This window comes from Zalophus californianus, chromosome 8 (assembly GCF_009762305.2).
Source record: "Zalophus californianus isolate mZalCal1 chromosome 8, mZalCal1.pri.v2, whole genome shotgun sequence".
Classification (NCBI taxonomy): domain Eukaryota; kingdom Metazoa; phylum Chordata; class Mammalia; order Carnivora; family Otariidae; genus Zalophus; species Zalophus californianus.
In genome coordinates, this window is record NC_045602.1 from 107,609,033 (window position 1) to 107,627,458 (window position 18,426).

The window sequence follows — 18,426 nt, forward strand, 5'->3', positions numbered from 1 at the left end:
CTAAGACTTTACTCTTTAGGACTGGTTTGGATAAGACCTATCCACCAGGCACACATGACTAGTTCTTTTTCCCTAACTCTAAATCTAAAGAGGATTTAATATACTTTTCAGTTGTGTCAGTAGCTTTTTTAACTGTCTTGCTAAACTCAAAAAATTTATCTGACACCTTTGGGATATCAACCTGGGGGATAGAGTGTTCAGGGTAGAGTCCTGAAAATCCACAAGTCTCAAAGTCCTGGGTGCAAAAAGAATGCCATTTCAGCAGCTAAATATCCCACTCATCATGTGTTAGTTTGACTCAGAAATGGCAAAGAGAACAATTTGGTCTAATACCACACCAGTGGTATACTGGTGTTTGCTTAGAGGTTTTTTGTTTTGTTTTGGCTTGGTTTTTTTCCTACGTAGAGTTGTACAATATCTTGAAAGGTGGAGGGTACTGATAACTTCACAGGTTTTCAGCCTACTTCAAAAGTTTCAACAGACTGAGAAGCTGTACTAATAGTCCCCTTACCCACCGCCACAAAGAAAATTAAATCAGAAGGAAAATACAAATGATTATCACAGAGAAATTCAGAAAATAGCATCTTGCCTTTCTAAGTGTTACCAAGCCATAAACTATGATATATGTATGTGTTCCAGGTATTGGAAGTATTTTCCATTTCATTTAATGTCATAGTACAAAATAAAGTCCTTAAAAGTTCATCATTTTCAGCCTTCCTTCAGGCCTAACATTAAGAGAACCTAAAGTACATTTTTTTCTAGGAGATCCATGAATTTCTAAGTGTTTTCCTTAGTGATTTTATTGCCCAGTAAGCCTCTCAGTTTGAAGCCCAGCTTTCAAAAATTTACTCCCAATATCTAAATGATAGCTTTAAACCACCATCCCAACCAAGAGTGCTAGAGAATCAAGAAACCAAGAGGCATTTAATGGACACTTAATATTTTATGGTCTTATCAATCATAAATGAAGCTCTACTTTTTAGGTTTCATGGTTTTCTTCATCACCTAAAAGTATGTTTTCCTAAATAATATTGTTGAAATACAGAAAGGCTTGGTAATTTGTGCTATTAATTATCCATTCTGACAGACTATTTCAAAATATATTCAGGAAGAGCTCATAATATGCAAAAAAGATATGTGAAGAAAAAAACACAAAAGGATATAAACTATATAACATACAGTAGTAGAAAACAGGAAAGAAACATTAAAATATTAACTACTAATTTTTGAGCAGTGCTAATTTTGGAGCAGTAAGATGAAGCTGGTATTTTCTTTTTATACTTTTTACAAATTTACATGATTTCCATCACAGGGCATATGTTATTTGAAAGTGGAAAAAAATCATAAATGCTACTCTAAAATTGAATGGAGATGAGGGGACTGTCCAGCAAAAATGTCATGTTTATTTCATCTTTTACTTAACAAGTGCCTTTGGTTCAAATCATCAGAAGCCATTAAGAAATGGAAAACAAAGTTACAGTCTTTATAATTATGTGGCACATTTTAAAACTTTAATATGCATCATTTCTTTAAAGCTTCAACTAGGGAAATATGCAAAAACTTGGTGAATATGCAAAACATCTTCCTTTGCATAATATCATAGGCTATGTACTTAATATGTAAATTGAATATAAATTCAGTAACAGCTTCTCAGCCTTCAATAAGATCTTACTAATTAAAATATCATCTGAGGGCACATTATTTGTTTATTCTGATTAAATATTCCTAATAACATTTTATAACCATATTCTAACACAGATTTTCCCTCTAACGTTTACAAAATATTTGAAAAATGCTGAAACCAAACTCTGTTCCCCAAATTTCGGAAATATGTTAAGTAGCAAGAAGCAAAGGTCTGTGTGTATCAGAGAAATCAAAATGCTCAGATATCTTTACTAGGAATTCAGTGATAGTTGTAAATAGCCATTTGTTGACAAGCCCATTCTCTCTTGCCCTCTATGAGTAGTTCCATAAAATAGCTTGAATGTTTTTAGTAGCCCAGAGGCCCTCACCTCATTTGCCAGTAGACAAAACGGACCACAGAGATAAAGCAGAAGATTTAGTTCTGAAAATGATCCTTGTAGTGACTAAACAATTCCAGACACGGCAAGAATCTTCCTTGATATTAGATGTCCACCATATTTAATTTTAAGTCAAAGGTGATTTTCCATCATGACTTTTTATACCCTGCTCTATTTTGATATCTAATTTCCAGATGATTGTTATCTGGGTCTGAGAAAAAAATACGTCATTTTGCGAATTATAATTCTTCAATTGATCATCGCTATGTGTTCAGCTATTTCTCAAAGCAATCCAGAATTTGAAGATCAAACTTGGATCTAAGACACTGTCAAGGTTAGCAAATTCCTTCCACATCCCCTTGCTTTCAATCAACTAGAAAAAGTTAAGGCATTACAATTAAGACTTAAAAGTCACAATTACTTACAAGAATGTGGTTCACTGATGTAGACACATGCACTCCGTTTGTCCTTTCTTGCTGTTGTTCAAGTATGTCCAAAGTTTTGGATTTGATTCTTGCTTAGATTTGTGTAATATTTGGACAGGGTCTCAGTCAGTGCATACTTCCAGATTATCCTCCCTAGAACAGTAGAAGCAATGATGAGTCTGTTTTGAGGACCAATGATGTCAGTAAGAATGCCAATAATCCAACCTGAAAGATATAAATAGCAGTAACCAGGTACCTATGTAGACTTCACCAGGAAATAGTTGTGCCTCATTTTATAGAAGGCATGTACCCCTGTGAAGTTGTCTGGACAAAAGCTTCTGCAACGCAAATACTTTCTTTCTTTTCCCTCTGACTTTCTACAAATTGGGAGGAGATTTCTTCCTGGAGGCAAAAAGTACAGGATCCCATTTAAAAATGAGGTAAACTTGAGGTGGAGCAAGATGGCAGAGGAGTAGGAGACCTGGATTTCATCTGGTCCCAGGAATTCAGCTGGTTAGGGATGAAGAACACCTACGAACTCAACAGGAGATTGAAGAAAAGAATAGCAACAACTCTCTGAACAGAAAAGCGAAAACTCGCTGGAAGGTTAGGACGTGCAGAGAAGTGAATCCAAGGCAATATTTGGAAGGATAGACGGTGGGGGAGGGGGCCTCCATCCCCACTTCTGGCAAGTGTTAGAGCCATGGAGCACAAAATTCGAACTTTTAGAAGTCTGCTCCGCTGAGGGACGTCACTCCAGGGGATAGGCGCGGGGGGGGGGGGGGGGGGGGAGGGAACCCTCACGGGACAGTGTGGTCTCAGGACCCTCAGGGTCACAGAAAGACCAGGGGTGCCTGAGTGCGGCAGAGCTCCCAGGGATCAGAGCAGGGAAGCCAGCTGCAGAGACGGAGCCGAGGCGCAGGCTCTCAGCTCGGGGTTGCCATAAACTGTGATCCGTGGTGCAGTTGGGCCACTGCTCCAACAACAGGGACCCAACAAGCGGCAGAGCCGGGGAGACTCCCCTTCCTCCACCGGAAAGAGCGGTGCGGGAGTGCACCGCAGGGATCTGCTCGGTTTGGAAACTCCACAAGGGTCGGGTGCCAGAGATAGAAACGCTTGGTCACAGGCCGGGAGAGCACGGAGTGCGGCCCGAAACCAGGAAAACAGGAGTGACTGACTGCTTTTCTCTGGGGGCGCACTGAGGAGTGGGGCCCCGAGTTCTCGACTCCTCCAGGGCAGAGATTGGGAGGCCACCATTTTCACTCTCGTCCTCCAAACTGTAGGGAAAGCTTGCAGGGAACAAAACCTCCCGAGAGCAAACCTGAGCAGATTGCTTAGCCTGGACCAACAAGGGCGGGGCAATTCCGCCTCCGGCAAAGACATCTGAAAACCACGGCAACAGGCCCCTCCCCCAGAAGATCAGCACGAACAGCCAGCCAAGACCAAGTTTACCTGTCAATGAGAACGGGAGAACTCCAGCACTAGGGGAATACTGCACATAGAATTCATGGCTTTTTTACCATGTTCTTTAGTCTTTCAAAGTTAATTTTTTTAACTGTCTTTTTTTTTCTTTTTCCCTTTTCAACCAACATCTTATCAATCCCTTTTTTAAAAAATATTTTTATTTTTCATTTTTAGAGTCATAATCTATGCCTTCATAGTAGTTACCCTTATTTTTGGCATATATATTATAAGTTGTTCCCTCTTTAAAATTTTGAGAGACACATTCTTCTAACAGATCAAAATATACCCTAAATCTCTAGTGTATGATTTTGTTCTAATCTGCCTGATCACATTCTCTCCTTTTTTTTCTTTTTTTTTAAACCTCTTCTTTTTTCAAACAACTTCTTATCAATTCCTTTTATAAAATCTTTTATAATTTTCATCTTTACAGTCACATTCCATCCCTTCATCGTATTAACCCTTATTTTTGTACATATATAAGTTTTTCGTTCTTTAAATTTTGGGAGGCACTTTCTTCTAACAGACCAAAATACACCCAAAATCTAGTGTGTGGCACTGATCTAAGCACAAGCCTGATCATATTTGATCATATTCTGTTTTTTCTGTTTTGTTGTTTTTGTTTGTTTTTATCTTTTTCTTTTTTTTTTTCTTTTTTTTTTTCTTTCTTTCCCTTTCTTTTCCCCCGGTTTCAGGTCTTTTCTGATTTCTTTAGAGTATATTTTCTGGGTACGTTGTTACCCTGTTAGCATTTTCTTCTCTCATTCATCTATTCTCCTCTGGACAAAATGACAAGACAGAAAAAAATCACCTCAAAAAAAAGAACAAGAGGCAGTACCGACTGCGAGGGACCTACTCGATACGGACATTAGTACACTGTCGGAACTAGAGTTCAGAATGATGGTTTTAAAGATACTAGCTGGGCTTGAAAAAAGCATAGAAGTATTAGAGAAACCCTTTCTGGAGAAACAAAAGAACGAAAATCTAACCAAGTCGAAATCAAAGGGGCTGTTAATGAGGTGCAATCAAAAATGGGGGTGCCAACTGCTAGGATAAATGAGACAGAAGAGAGAATTAGTGATATAGAAGACCAAATGATGGAAAATAAAGAAGCTGAGAAAAAGAGAGATAAACAACTACTGGATCACAAGGGAAGAATTCGAGAGATAGGCAATACCATAAGACGAAACAACGTTAGAATAATTGGCATCCCAGAAGAAGAAAGAGAGAGAGGGGCAGAAGGTATACTGGAGCAAATTATAGCAGAGAACTTCCCTAATTTGGGGAAGGAAACAGGCATCAAAATCCAGGAGGCACACAGAACCCCTCTCAAAATCAATAAAAATAGGTCAACACCCCGACATCTAACAGTAAAACTTAGAAGTCTCAGAGACAAAGAGAAAATCCTGAAAGCAGCTCGGGAGAAGAGATATGTAAACTACAATGGAAGAAACATTAGACTGGCAACAAACCTATCCAGAGACCTAGCAGGCCAGAAAGGACTGCCATGATATATTCAGAACACTAAATGAGAAAAATCTGCAGCCAAGAATACTATATCCAGCTAGGCTGTCATTGAAAATAGAAGGAGAGATAATAAGCTTCCAGGACAAACAAAAACTAAAGGAATTTGCAAACATGAAGCCAGCCCTACAAGAAATATTAAAAGGGGTCCTCTAGCAAAGAGAGAGCCTAAAGGCAGCATAGATCAGAAAGGAACACGGACAATATACAGTCACAGTCACCTTACAGGCAATACAATGGCAGTAAATTCATATCTTTCAATAGTTACCCTGAATGTAAATGAGCTAAATGCCCCAATCAAAAGACACAGGCTATCAGACTGGATTAAAAAACAAGACCCATCGATATGCTGTCTGCAAGAGACGCATTTTAGACCCTAAGACACCCCCAGATTGAAAGTGAAGGGGTGGGAAACCATTTACCATGCTAATGGACACCAAACGAAAGCTGGGATGGCAATCGTTATATCAGACAAATTAGATTTGAAACCAAAGACTGTAATAAGAGATGAGGAAGGACACTGTATCCTACTTAAAGGGTCTATCCAACAAGAAGATCTAACAATAGTAAATATCTATGCCCCGAACATGGGAGCAGCCAATTATATAAGGCAATTAATAACAAAAGCAAAGAAACACATTGACAACAATACAATAATAGTGGGGGACTTTCACACCCCCCTAACAAAATGGACAGATCTTCTAAGCAAAAGATCAACAAGGAAATAAAGACTTTAAAGGACACACTGGACCAAAGGGACTTCACAGATATATTCAGAACATTCCATCCCAAATCAACAGAACACACATTCTTCTCTAGTGCCCATGGAACATTCTCCAGAATTGATCACATCCTAGGTCACAAATCAGGTCTCAACCGGTACCAAAAGATTGGGATCATTCCCTGCATATTTTCAGACCACAGTGCTTTGAAACTAGAACTCAATCACAAGAGGAAAGTCAGAAAGAACTCAAATACATGGAGACTAAAGAGCATCCTACTAAAGAATGAATGGGTCAACCAGGAAATTAAAGAGGAATTAAAAAAATTCATGGAAACCAATGAAAATGAAAACACAACTGTTCAAAATCTTTGGGATGCAACAAAGGCAGTCCTAAGAGGAAAGTATATAGCAATACAAGCCTTTCTCAAGGAACAAGAAAGGTCTCAAATACACAGCCTAACCCTACACCTAAAGGAGCTGGAGAAAGAACAGCAAATGAAGCCTAAACCCAGCGGGAGAAGAGAAATAATAAAGATCAGAGCAGAAATCAATGAACTAGAAACCAAAAGAACAGTAGAACAGATCAACGAAACTAGGAGCTGGTTCTTTGAAAGAATTAACAAGATTGATAAACCCCTGACCAGAGTTATCAAAGAGAAAAGAGGAATGACCCAAATCAACAAAATTATGAATGAAAGAGGAGAGATCACAACCAACACCAAAGAAATACAAACAACTATAAGAACATATTATGAGCAACTCTATGCCAGCAAATTAGATAACCTGGAAGAAATGGATGCATTCCTAGAGATGTATCAACTACCAAAACTGAACCAGGAAGAAATAGTAAACCTGAACAGACCTATAACCACTAAGGAAATTGAAACAGTCATCAAAAATCTCCCAACAAACAAAAGCCCAGGGCCAGATGGCTTCCCAGGGGAATTCTACCAAACATTGCAAGAAGAATTAATACCTATTCTTCTGAAACTGTTCCAAAAAATAGAAATGGAAGGAAAACTTCCAAACTCGTTTTATGAGGCCACCGTTACCTTGATCCCCAAACCAGACAAAGACCCCATCAAAAAGGAGAATCACAGACCAATATCCTTGATGAACACGGATGCTGAAATTCTCACCAAAATACTAGCCAATAGATCCAAAAGTACATTAAAAGGATTATTCACCACAACCAAGTGGGATTTATCCCTGGGCTGCATGGTTGGTTCAACATCCAAAAATCAATCAATGTAATACAATACATTAATAAAAGAAAGAACAAGAACCATATGATCCTCTCAATAGATGCAGAAAAAGCATTTGACAAAGTACAGCATCCTTTCTTGATCAAAACTCTTCAGAGTATACACATAGAGGTACATACCTCAATATCATGAAAGCCATCTATGAAAAATCCACAGTGAATATCATTCTCAATGGGGAAAAACTGAGAGCTTTCCGCCTGTGGTCAGGAACATGGCAGGGATGCCCACTATCACCACTGCTATTTAACATAGTATTAGAAGTCCTAGCCACAGCAATCAGACAACAAAAAGAAATAAAAGGCATCCAAATTGGCAGAGAAGAAGTCAAACTCCCACTGTCTGCAGATGATAGGATACTTTATGTGGAAAACCCAAAAGATTCCACCCCAAAACTGCTAGAACTCATACAGGAATTCAGTAAAGTGGCAGGATATAAAATCAATGCACAGAAATCAGTGGCATTCCTATACACCAACAGCAAGACAGAAGAGAGAGACATTAAGGAGTCAATCCCATTTACAACTGCACCCAAAACCATAAGATACCTAGGAATAAATCTAACCAGAGGCAAAGAATCTGTACCCAAAAAACTATAAAATACTCATGAAAGAAATTGAGGAAGACACAAAGAAATGGAAAAACGTTCCATGCTCATGGATTGGAAGAACAAATATTGTGAAGATGTCAATGCTACCTAGAACAATCTACACATTCTATGCAATCCCCATCAAAATACCATCCACCTTTTTCAAAGAAATGGAACAAATTATCCTAAAATTTTCATGGAACTAGAAAAGACCTCAAATAGCCAGAGGAATGTTGAAAAAGAAAAGCAAAGCTGGCAGCATCACAATTCCGGACTTTCAGCTCTCTTACAAAGCTGTCATCATCAAGACACTATGGTACTGGCACAAAAACAAACACACAGATCAATGGAACAGAATAGAGAGCCCAGAAATGGGCCCTCAACTCAATGGTCAAGTCATCTTCGACAAAGCAAGAAGGAATGACCAATGGAAAAAGGACAGTCTCTTCAACAAATGGTGTTGGGAAAACTGGACAGCCACATGCAGAAGAATGAAACGACCATTTCCTTACACCACACACAAAAATAGACTCCAAATGGTTGAAAGACCTAAACGTGAGACAGGAGTCCATCAACAACCTAAAGGAGAACACAGGCAGCAACCTCTTCGACCTCAGCTGCAGCAATTTCTTCCTAGAAACATTGCCAAAGGCAAGGGAAGCAAGGGCAAAAATGAACTATTGGGACCTCATCAAGATAAAAAGCTTTTGCACAGCAAAAGAAACAGTCCACAAAACCAAAACACAACCGACAGAATTGGAGAAGATATTTGCAAATGACATATCAGATAAAGGGCTAGTATCCAAAATCTATAAAGAACTTCTTAAACTCAACCCCCAAAGAACAAATGATCCAATCAAGAAATGGGCAGAAGACATGAACAGACATTTTTCCAAAGAAGACATCCAAACGGCCAATAGACACATGAAAAAGTGCTCAACATCACTTGGTATCAGGGAAATCCAAATCAAAACCTCAGTGAGATACCACCTCAAACCAGTCAGAATGGCTAAAATTAACAAGTCAGGAAATGACAGATGTTGGCGGGGATGCGGAGAAAGGGGAACCCTCCTACACTGTTAGTGGGAATGCAAACTGGTGCAGCCACTCTGGAAAACAGTATGGAGGTTCTTCAAAAAGTTTAAAATAGAGCTACCATACGATCCAGCAATTGCACTACTGGGTATTTACCCCAAAGATACAAATGTAGGGATCTGAAGGGGTACGTGCACCCCGATGTTTATAGCAGCATGTCCACAGTAGCCAAACTGTGGAAAGAGCCAAGATGTCCAACGACAGATGAATGGATAAAGAAGAAGTGGTGTAGATATACAATGGAATATTATGCAGCCATCAAAAAGGATGAAATCTTGCCATTTGCAATGACGTGGATGGAACTGGAGGGTATTATGCTGATCAAAATATGTCAGTCAGAGAAAGACATGTACCATATGACCTCACTGATACGAGGAATTCTTAATCTCAGGAAACAAACTGAGGGTTGCTGGAGTGGGGGAGGGTGGGAGGGATGGGGTGGCTGGGTGATAGACATTGGGGAGGGTATGTGCTATGGTGAGTGCTGTGAATTGTGCAAGACTGCTGAATGACAGATCTGTGCCTCTGAAGCAAATAATACATTATATGTTAAAAAAAAGAAGAAGAAGAAGAAGATAGCAGGAGGGAAGAATGAAGGGGGGGAAATCAGAGGGGGAGATGAACCATGAGAGACTATGGACTCTGAAAAACAAACTGAGGGTTCTAGAGGGGAGGGGGGGTGGGGGGATGGGTTAGCCTGGTGATGGGTATTAAAGAGGGCACGCTCTGCATGGAGCACTGGGTGTTATATGCAAATAATGAATCATGGAACACTACATCAAAAAAAAAAATAAAAAAGAAAAAGAAAACAAAACCCCAAAACACCTGAAAAAAAAAATCACTCATCTCTACCACAAATATTCCCTTGCAAACAAAACATAAGCTACATTTTTGTGGCTCAATCATTTTCTGAACGAGAATGTGGATAAAGAAGTATGATTTGGGAGGATTCAGGATAAAGAAGTGTGAATGTGAATAGACCAAAAGTAACCATCAAAACAAACCACCTGGTAGTTATATTATGGAACACTTTTTCAAGAGAAAATGAATGTCGTTAATTAAAACCTGTAATTTATAATTTGTGACAATCGAAATACAACTTTGTCTATTGTCTACGTCTCTACAGTTTACTTTCCCATCAGTTTACTTTCCCATCATAAAAAAACAGATTGATTAAACAAATTAATAATGTAAACAAAAGAGGAGGTGGGAGGCATTCAGATTTACTTAAGGGAACAAATTGTTTCCAAACACATTTACAACTACCCAACAGTGTGTTAATTATAAATGATCATTATCTATTCATTCAACTAGGACTAGCAGAGTGTTTATTTGGAACAGCTTAGTAGCCTGCTTACTCTTACTTTAACTACTGGAATATTAAAACTGTATTTCTCTTAAAATAGTCCTAATATTCCTATGAATATTCATACTGACTATCTCATAACCATTCATATTAGGAAGACAACAGTCTCTAACAAATACGTGCATAATAAGGTATTATCCTGTATGGTAAAGAAGTATTTTCTTTTCTAGAAATAATTCCAGGGGGAAAAAAAGTTAGCCAATTCACCTAAATGCATATTCAAGCAGCTCTAATTGTGTTACCTTTGTAATAGGAATACAAAATAGGTTATAAACCAACCTCATCAAGAGCAAAAATAAATGCTTTCTGTAAGTGTGTATTAGTGTATATGAGAGTGTGAGTATGAAAGTGTGTGAGTTTGTGAGTAGATGTATGTGTGAGTACGTGTGTGTATGAGTGCAGAAGAGAGTGTGTGTGGTGTGTGTGTACCTAACTGCAGGATTGTTGTGTTGTCATTCATTTACCAAATATTAAATTGAAAGCCTTTGTATATCAGAGATGTTTGAGGTACTTGGGATACTCCACTAAGAAAAAATTATACAAAATTCTTGCACTTAAAGAATTTATGTTCTAGATGGGAGAGACAGACAACAAGCAATAATCGTAATTAATAAATGAGTGTTCTGAAATACAGAAAACACAGAGCTAGACATGGATTTTCAATAATGTGAGGAGTGTGGGTGGGGGGCAGGTTGCATTTTTAAAAAGTCCAGGTAGACTTCCTTGACAAGGTGGCAATTGAGCAAAGAATGGAAGGCAGTAAGAAATTTCACTATGTGCATATCTGAGTGAAGAGCAATACAGGCAGAGGGAATAGGGAGTGCAAAGAACCCAGTATACTCAAAACATAGCAAGGGGGCCAGCACAGTGACATGAACAAGGAAAAGGAAAGCAGGAAATGGGGTCAGAGGTAAGGGAGTAAGATTGTCTAGAGCCTTGGAGGCGATGGTAAGACTTTGGCTTTTCTCTGAGTTGGAAGGGTGAAGTGCCAAGCCACCTGGTCTAACAATTAGCACATAAATAAGCTATAGTCATAATTAGTTGTTAATATTGTTATATATTCTATAGTGTCTCCAAGGCAGGATTATTACCCTATTTGATGATTAAATGGAAATACAAAAATTTTTGACTTACAAGAAGTTAAAATGTCAGTTACAGGCAAAACCAAAGCCATAGCCCAACCTCCTACAAGGAGCTTTTCTACGTGGTAAGGTAAATATAGATCTCACCTTTTTTTTTTTTAAAGATTTATTTATTTATTTGAGAGAGTGAGCCAGCACGTGTGAGTGGGGTGAGAGAGAGAGAGAGAGAGAGAGAGAGAATCTCCAGCAGACTCCCCACTGAGCACAGTGTCCAACACAGGGCTGGATCCCACCACCATGAGACCATGACCTGAGCTGAAATCAAGAGTCAGATGCTCAACCGACTAAGCCACCCAGGTGCCCCCTAGATCCCACCTTCTTAAAAATATGACAAGTTGTTGGTCTCAGAGAGAGAGTGAAGTGGGAAGAGGCCTCATGGATGATTAGAACTGCATCTCAGGAAACTACTAACAGTTCATATTCTGAGTAGAATGGGAGGTGAGGGGTTTCTGCAAAATGCTCACACACTTGCTTTCAGAGGAACATGAAGGGATCATTTTTAGAGTTGCCCTGCTAAGACTGCCTCCAAACCATGTCCTCATATTTTTGTATTTATTGCCCTTGACATATTGTGATATCTGAGACCTCACTAATTTATTAAGTCTACAAGGTAATTTTGAACTTAGAGCAGACTAAAGCACAGGGCAAGCTTATCCTCACTCATTTATTGCTTGTCCCATCCTCAGCCCACAAAGGATGCCCTTCCAAGGGCCTGCATCCCTATAGAGCAGATGTACCCTCAAGAACACTCACTCCCAGTTGACTTCATTCCTCAAATAACCTTGTACCTTGGATCTGAGAGCTTGAGACCCTCACTGTGTATGTGACAAGTCCAAGCATGTCCACCCTGCCATACTGTGTTTGTCAAAACACAGGTTCTGAAATCACACAGAAGCCACTGCAAGGGGCAAGTCCCTCTCTCTGAGTTGGCCTCCACAAACAAATGGGACTCTTCACCAACTGGCTGGGAGTCAACGCCAATGAACTCCTTTGACCACAGCTGCTACCAGCTTTAAAAATTAATGAATTCTGTTGTTCTCTCATGTTGGCAAATAACACAGTCATCCCTTTCTAGCTTTGTAATACCCCACTTAACAGGGTCAAATTAGCTGGCTCTTACTAAGTCTTCTAAGTAGTAAATTATTCTTTGCCACTTGTTTTCAGAGTTGTTTTAAGAGGCCCATAGGGGCAGGCAAGTCAAAAAATGAGAACTCTTTTACAAATGCTGGCAAACCACCCTCCCCTTGATGTAGAGGAAAAGATCTACAGGTTGTTAAAAGGACCTCCCTCTGGTTAATAGAGTACTGACCTCTGGTCCAAATCAGTGTTGGTGCAAGAAAGAAAATGGGCTTTTGGAGAGGTGAGATAGAGTGGTAAAACACATTTCTTTTTAAATAAATAGAAGTCGTATCCCTTCTGCATACCCTGGCATGCCACCCTTCTTAGTTATCCGCAGAGATACTGACCTAGGGTTTTCCATTCTATTGCACCCGCTGTTGCCACCTGCTGGTGACATATCATGATTGACGTACAAGGCATGGTGTTGGGGGTATACTCATGAGAAGCAAAAATTGTAAGCTTTAGGCCATAATCGAAACTTTTCATTCCCTGGGGTCTCAGTCTTCCTTGAGAGAGGAAAAAGAACAGTCCAGAAAGCAAAGGGAAAAGATCCTATTCACACTCAACTTTTGAGAAGTTGTGGTATGTTTCAGTCTTATCATTCCACCAATACAAGAGATTTAGTTAACCTGCCATCCCCTTTCCCTCTACAAGCTACACTGGACATGCATTTCCCCGATCACTGGAGATATAATTTTGTATCTTGCTATGTATCTTGAAGACTATAAATTTTCAATGTAATGGAACTTGACCTCAAATGGAAGATTGTTTTTCAGTTTTCCCTAAGCAAACCCTCAAGGCAAAAGATAACCTCTTCTGCCTATTTCCAAGGAGCTTGAGGGTGACAAGGTTCTGGTACACCACATCATTTATAAAAGAACCATCAGAAGTGTATGGTACCAACACTCCTGGAAAAACTCCATAAGCATGTTGTTTGAAGTAAAGCAAATCGATTTTTTTTAATTTTTTATTGTTATGTTAATCACCATACATTACATCATTAGTTTTGGATGTAGTGTTCCATGATTCATTGTTTGTGCATAACACCCAGTGCTCCAAGCAGAGCGTGCCCTCTTTAATACCCATCACCAGGCTAACCCATCTTCCCACCCCCCTCCCCTCTAGAACCCTCAGTTTGTTTTTCAGAGTCCATAGTCTCTCATGGTTCGTCTCCCCCTCCGATTTCCCCCCCTTCATTCTTCCCCTCCTGCTATCTTCTTTTTTTTTCTTAACATATATTGCATATATTATTTGTTTCAGAGGTACAGATCTGTGATTCAACAGTCTTGCACAATTCACAGCGCTCACCATAGCACATACCCTCCCCAATGTCTATCACCCAGCTACCCCATCCCTCCCACCCACCCCCACTCCAGCAACCCTCAGTTTGTTTCCTGAGGTTAAAAATTCCTCATATCAGCAGGGCATATGATACATGTCTTTCTCTGATTGACTTATTTCACTCAGCATAACACCCTCCAGTTCCATCCAAAAGCAAATCGATTTTTTAAAGGCCCATATTGAGCTGTAATTTGCTATAGAACATGAAATGGAAATACGTTTCCTTAAATTTCTCCACACTCATAAAGAGCCAATATATGGTACATATTTCTTGGAAATTCAGACACATTAGAAGCCACTGTGCACAGCTATACATGTTCAACTTTTACATTTATGGTCATACAATAGGAAAGTTTCAAATGAAAGTACACAAGGTATTAGGAAGTTCAAGAGTTAAGGTCCCATAGTAATCTTAACACATACCCATGGTGTACAAATGCCACATCATAAAGAGGTTTAAAAGGTTTCTCCAGTAGGAATGCCCAATAATGAATAGGCCCAGCATGAACAACTTAATGCTTATATGTATTTTGAGTTTTAATTCATAAAGTGAGCTGTGTTTTAATATAGATGTTCATTTTTCATTCCCTTGTCAATGTTGAGGGACCCAAGGCCATGCCCTGCATTCTCTCCAGGTTATCTCATCCAGTTCCACAGCCTGTAAATGCCACCTATATTCTAGAGACTCTTCAATCTATTTCTCCATTCCTGACTTCTCCCCAGAACTCCAGACTCACAGCCAACTGCCCACCTGAGAAATAATCAACATCTCAAACATGACATGCCTGAAAGTGAAACTCTTAATTATGTTACCCAAATTTGTCCTTCCCTCTAAATTTCCTCATTTTTGTAAACAGCACAAAAACCCTCCCATTTGCTCAAGTAAAAAATCTGAAAGCTAACTTTGATCAGACTCTTTTCTCTCACTCCTTATACATAATCCATCAGAAACTCTTGCTGAATTAAAATTCTCTAAAATCCTAATATTCTCCATCTCCATTGATATCATTTATGTTAGCCATCTATTTTGGCATAACAAATAATTCCAAAACATAGTGCCATAAAACAAAAGGGATTTATTATATCACATGGTTTGAGGGTCAAGAATCTGGGCAACAGAACATCACTTCTGCCATATTTTACTGGTCATATTGACTAGCCCTGATAAAATGTGGGAGGTAGTGACACAACCATGTAAATATCAGGAAAGAATCACTGGAGGTAAATGTGGAAGCCATCATCCTAGTATAGCCCTCCACATTCAACTGCCTGAATGGGGCCTGGAATAGCCTCCTGGTCCATGTCCCCGCTTCTCTTGCCATCTCCATTCGTTAACCGCTCAGAAGCCAGAAATGAGATCTTGTCATTCTTGTACTTAAAAGCCCTCCAATGGCTTCCCATTTTACATAGAGTGAGATCCAAACGCTTAACCTGGCCTTGCCCACCTATCCAGCTCATTTCCCATCACACCCAGCCACAACAGACAATTCTCGTTCCTCCAACATACCAGGTTGGGTTCCTTTTCCCTGGGGGAATTCAGATCACGGCTTAAATGTCACTTCCAGAAAAGCCAGCCAACACTACTCTAAGATAAAGTACTCATTTAGACACTCCCCTGCCCAACTGTCATTCCGCACCCAGCCCCACACACAAACGCAAGTGCACTTCTTACCTGCTAAAAGAATCCTGATTCTTTTAGCAGGTAAGAAGTGCAATGTCCTTCCTTTACTCCTTCCAAGTTAACTTCCTTCCTTCTCTCTCCTTTGCCTTCCTTTCTTTTCTTAATGGCCATGAAGATCCTTCAAAGTAGATTTCCTCTACCTGCCCACTATCAGGAACTTGGGCGAATACTTCCTGTTTAAGGACACAACTGGCCTCTTGGGATGTAGGGATTGATTGGTGATGCCCACAGAGGACTAAAATTTGGGCATCAGAACACCTCTCTAAAAACACCTGTGAATATGTGCATATGGGGTTTGGAGAAGGCCGGTCAAGTGTTTACCAGCTCAACAGTCAGGAAAGGGAAATTGACTGTGAAACTAAACTAATTCACTTATATTTTCTTTAGATTCCACCCCTTAATCTCCTGTTTACCCATTCTATTGAGTTGCTAAGGATAACAAAGGTGAAGGATTTTCTAAGTAGGAAAAAACTATGTAAACCTTCTAAATTATTATTATCTATTAAACCGGCTTTTGGGGAATGGACTTCTTTGGCAACCAGCTTAATATTACGGTTTCTCTTCACAGAAAAATGCATGAAAGCAGAATTGTATATACAATTTCAGGGGTTTGGGATATCTCTAAGATTCATGAATCCTAGACACTGTGTAGCCAAAGTGAACCAGGTTAGGAAAACTATCTGAAAAGGTCTACAGATGGACTCCAGGGGTACCATGAATTCCCCATGTCGAAAGATAGTCCATAAACAATTTACTGATCGAGCAGGCTTTTATTCAGTGATTCATAAATCAGGCAGCATCTAAAATAGCAAACGGAAAGAAGCTCCAAAGAGTTGTTCAAGATGAGAGATTTTTATAAACCAAAGTGAGCAGGATCAAGGAAGTTCCACAGGGCATTTTCTGATTGGCTAAAACAAAGCTGATTTCCTTATATGGAACAAAGAGAAGTCTTGGAACCAGGTCAGGTAACGGGCTAAGCAGGCAAGTACTGATTGCTTGACCTAAGGCCTTCTTCTTCTGGGAGAGCTGATCATAAAAACTTATTTAAGTTTTGGTTTGCTGACATAAGGCCTAGCATAGGCAACTCCATTTTGGGCCTAATCTGGTTACTTGAACATCCAAAATTATGGACATTTTCCTGAGAAAGTCTCTTCAGCTTCCATCATGCTATCACCAGAGTTTGTGACCCACTTGAAATTAAGAATATCTGAGCTAAGGGTCCTTGAAACACTAATTTTGCTTCCCTGGCCACAGTCTGAATTTCTCAAGAAGAGAGGGATGTCTTCATCATCTTTTTATTTGCTTTGTACAGAGTGTTAATACAGATTTATGAAACACGTAGGTCAATTAACCATTCAAAAGCCAAGTTGGGGGGCATCTGCCTTCGGCTCAGATCATGATCCCAGACTCCTGGGATCGAGCCCCACATCGGGCTCCCTGCTCTGCGGAAAGCCTGCTTCTCCCTCCCCCACTCCCCCTGCTTGTGTTCTCTCTCTCGCTGTGTCTCTCTCTGTCAAATAAATAAATAAAATCTTAAAAAAATAAGCCAAGCTGGTTCACAACAGAATAATTGTTGGCCTAAAATAGAGGAGAAACATCAAGCTGAGGCATAGAAAGCTATATACACACAGATAATCTCACTCATTTTATTCCCCAGGTATTTCCCAGGGTAGGCACTTTAGTCATGTGAAGTACATTTTAGACTTTATCAACTTAATAATCAACACTTCGATGTGAAGAAGTGTTATTTATATAGATCATGTGGCAGGCAGCTTCTCAAATTTTAATGCACTTACAATTCACCTAAGGATGTTCTAAAAATGTTGGTTCTGATTCAGCAGGCTGACATGAGGACCTGAGATCTGCATTTCAAGCAAGCTCCCAGGTGATGCTGATGTGACCAGTTTGTAGACAGCACTTGGAAAAGCAAAGACACAGGGAACGGAGGAAATGGACATTAAGGATTCTATTCTCTATTTACCCGTTCACTACCTTTGGGACAGACATAATGGCCACTTGAGGATGAATTTAAGGTAAGGAAAATGTCCCTAACAAGGTAAATGAATAGACTCTTATGCAGAAATGCAAGAATCGCCTCTGCAATCCAGCTGAAAGCAATATTAAATTAACTGTAAAGTGAGACATTGATGGGATTTTCCCATTCTCCACCTAATTACAATGGTATAGAATTAGCAAACATATTTCACTTGTATTTAGGTTTTTATTGACCAGAAACACAAAGACTATTTATTTAAACATTTATCAAATGTGATCAGATTGTCAGGGAATTTAAAAGTTCTTACCCAAAATAAGAATTTCAGGGCAGAATTTTATATACATTATTTAGCAATGAGTTGTCCTTCTTTCTCCTTTTCCTTTCAGCCCTGGGCCATTTTGCCTTGTCTTCTCACCCCAGAAAATTACTAGGTAAGGTTCTATTACCCTCAACTTTCTCTTTATGGTTTCTCAATGTTCCTAAAATACATTTACCAAGGGAAAGTGTTCATTTTCGTCTTAAGTACTTGTAACTCCCTACATAACTTGTCAAAATTTTTGAAAGGGCAGATTTTAAAAGCTCATACTCTTGTTTCAAGTACACAGGTTAATGGGCCTTAATAAAACCAGAGTTTCGGGGTTTTTTTCCTACTTGTAGGATCTTTTATTGAAAAGAAATTC

The 18,426-nt window shown here is 39.4% G+C and overlaps 1 long non-coding RNA gene across 2 annotated transcripts in view; it reads right to left on the reverse strand.

Annotated features, from left to right (window-relative positions):
• Positions 1-18,426, reverse strand: part of LOC113938262 — a 122,099-nt gene that overhangs the window by 81,889 nt on the left and 21,784 nt on the right. The window contains exon 3 of one of the 2 annotated variants that reach the window (XR_003524869.2): positions 2,447-2,599. This is a non-coding gene — a long non-coding RNA (uncharacterized LOC113938262). Of the gene's footprint in view, positions 1-2,446; positions 2,672-18,426 lie in introns of both variants that reach the window. The other variant, XR_003524870.2, reaches the window with a different exon arrangement.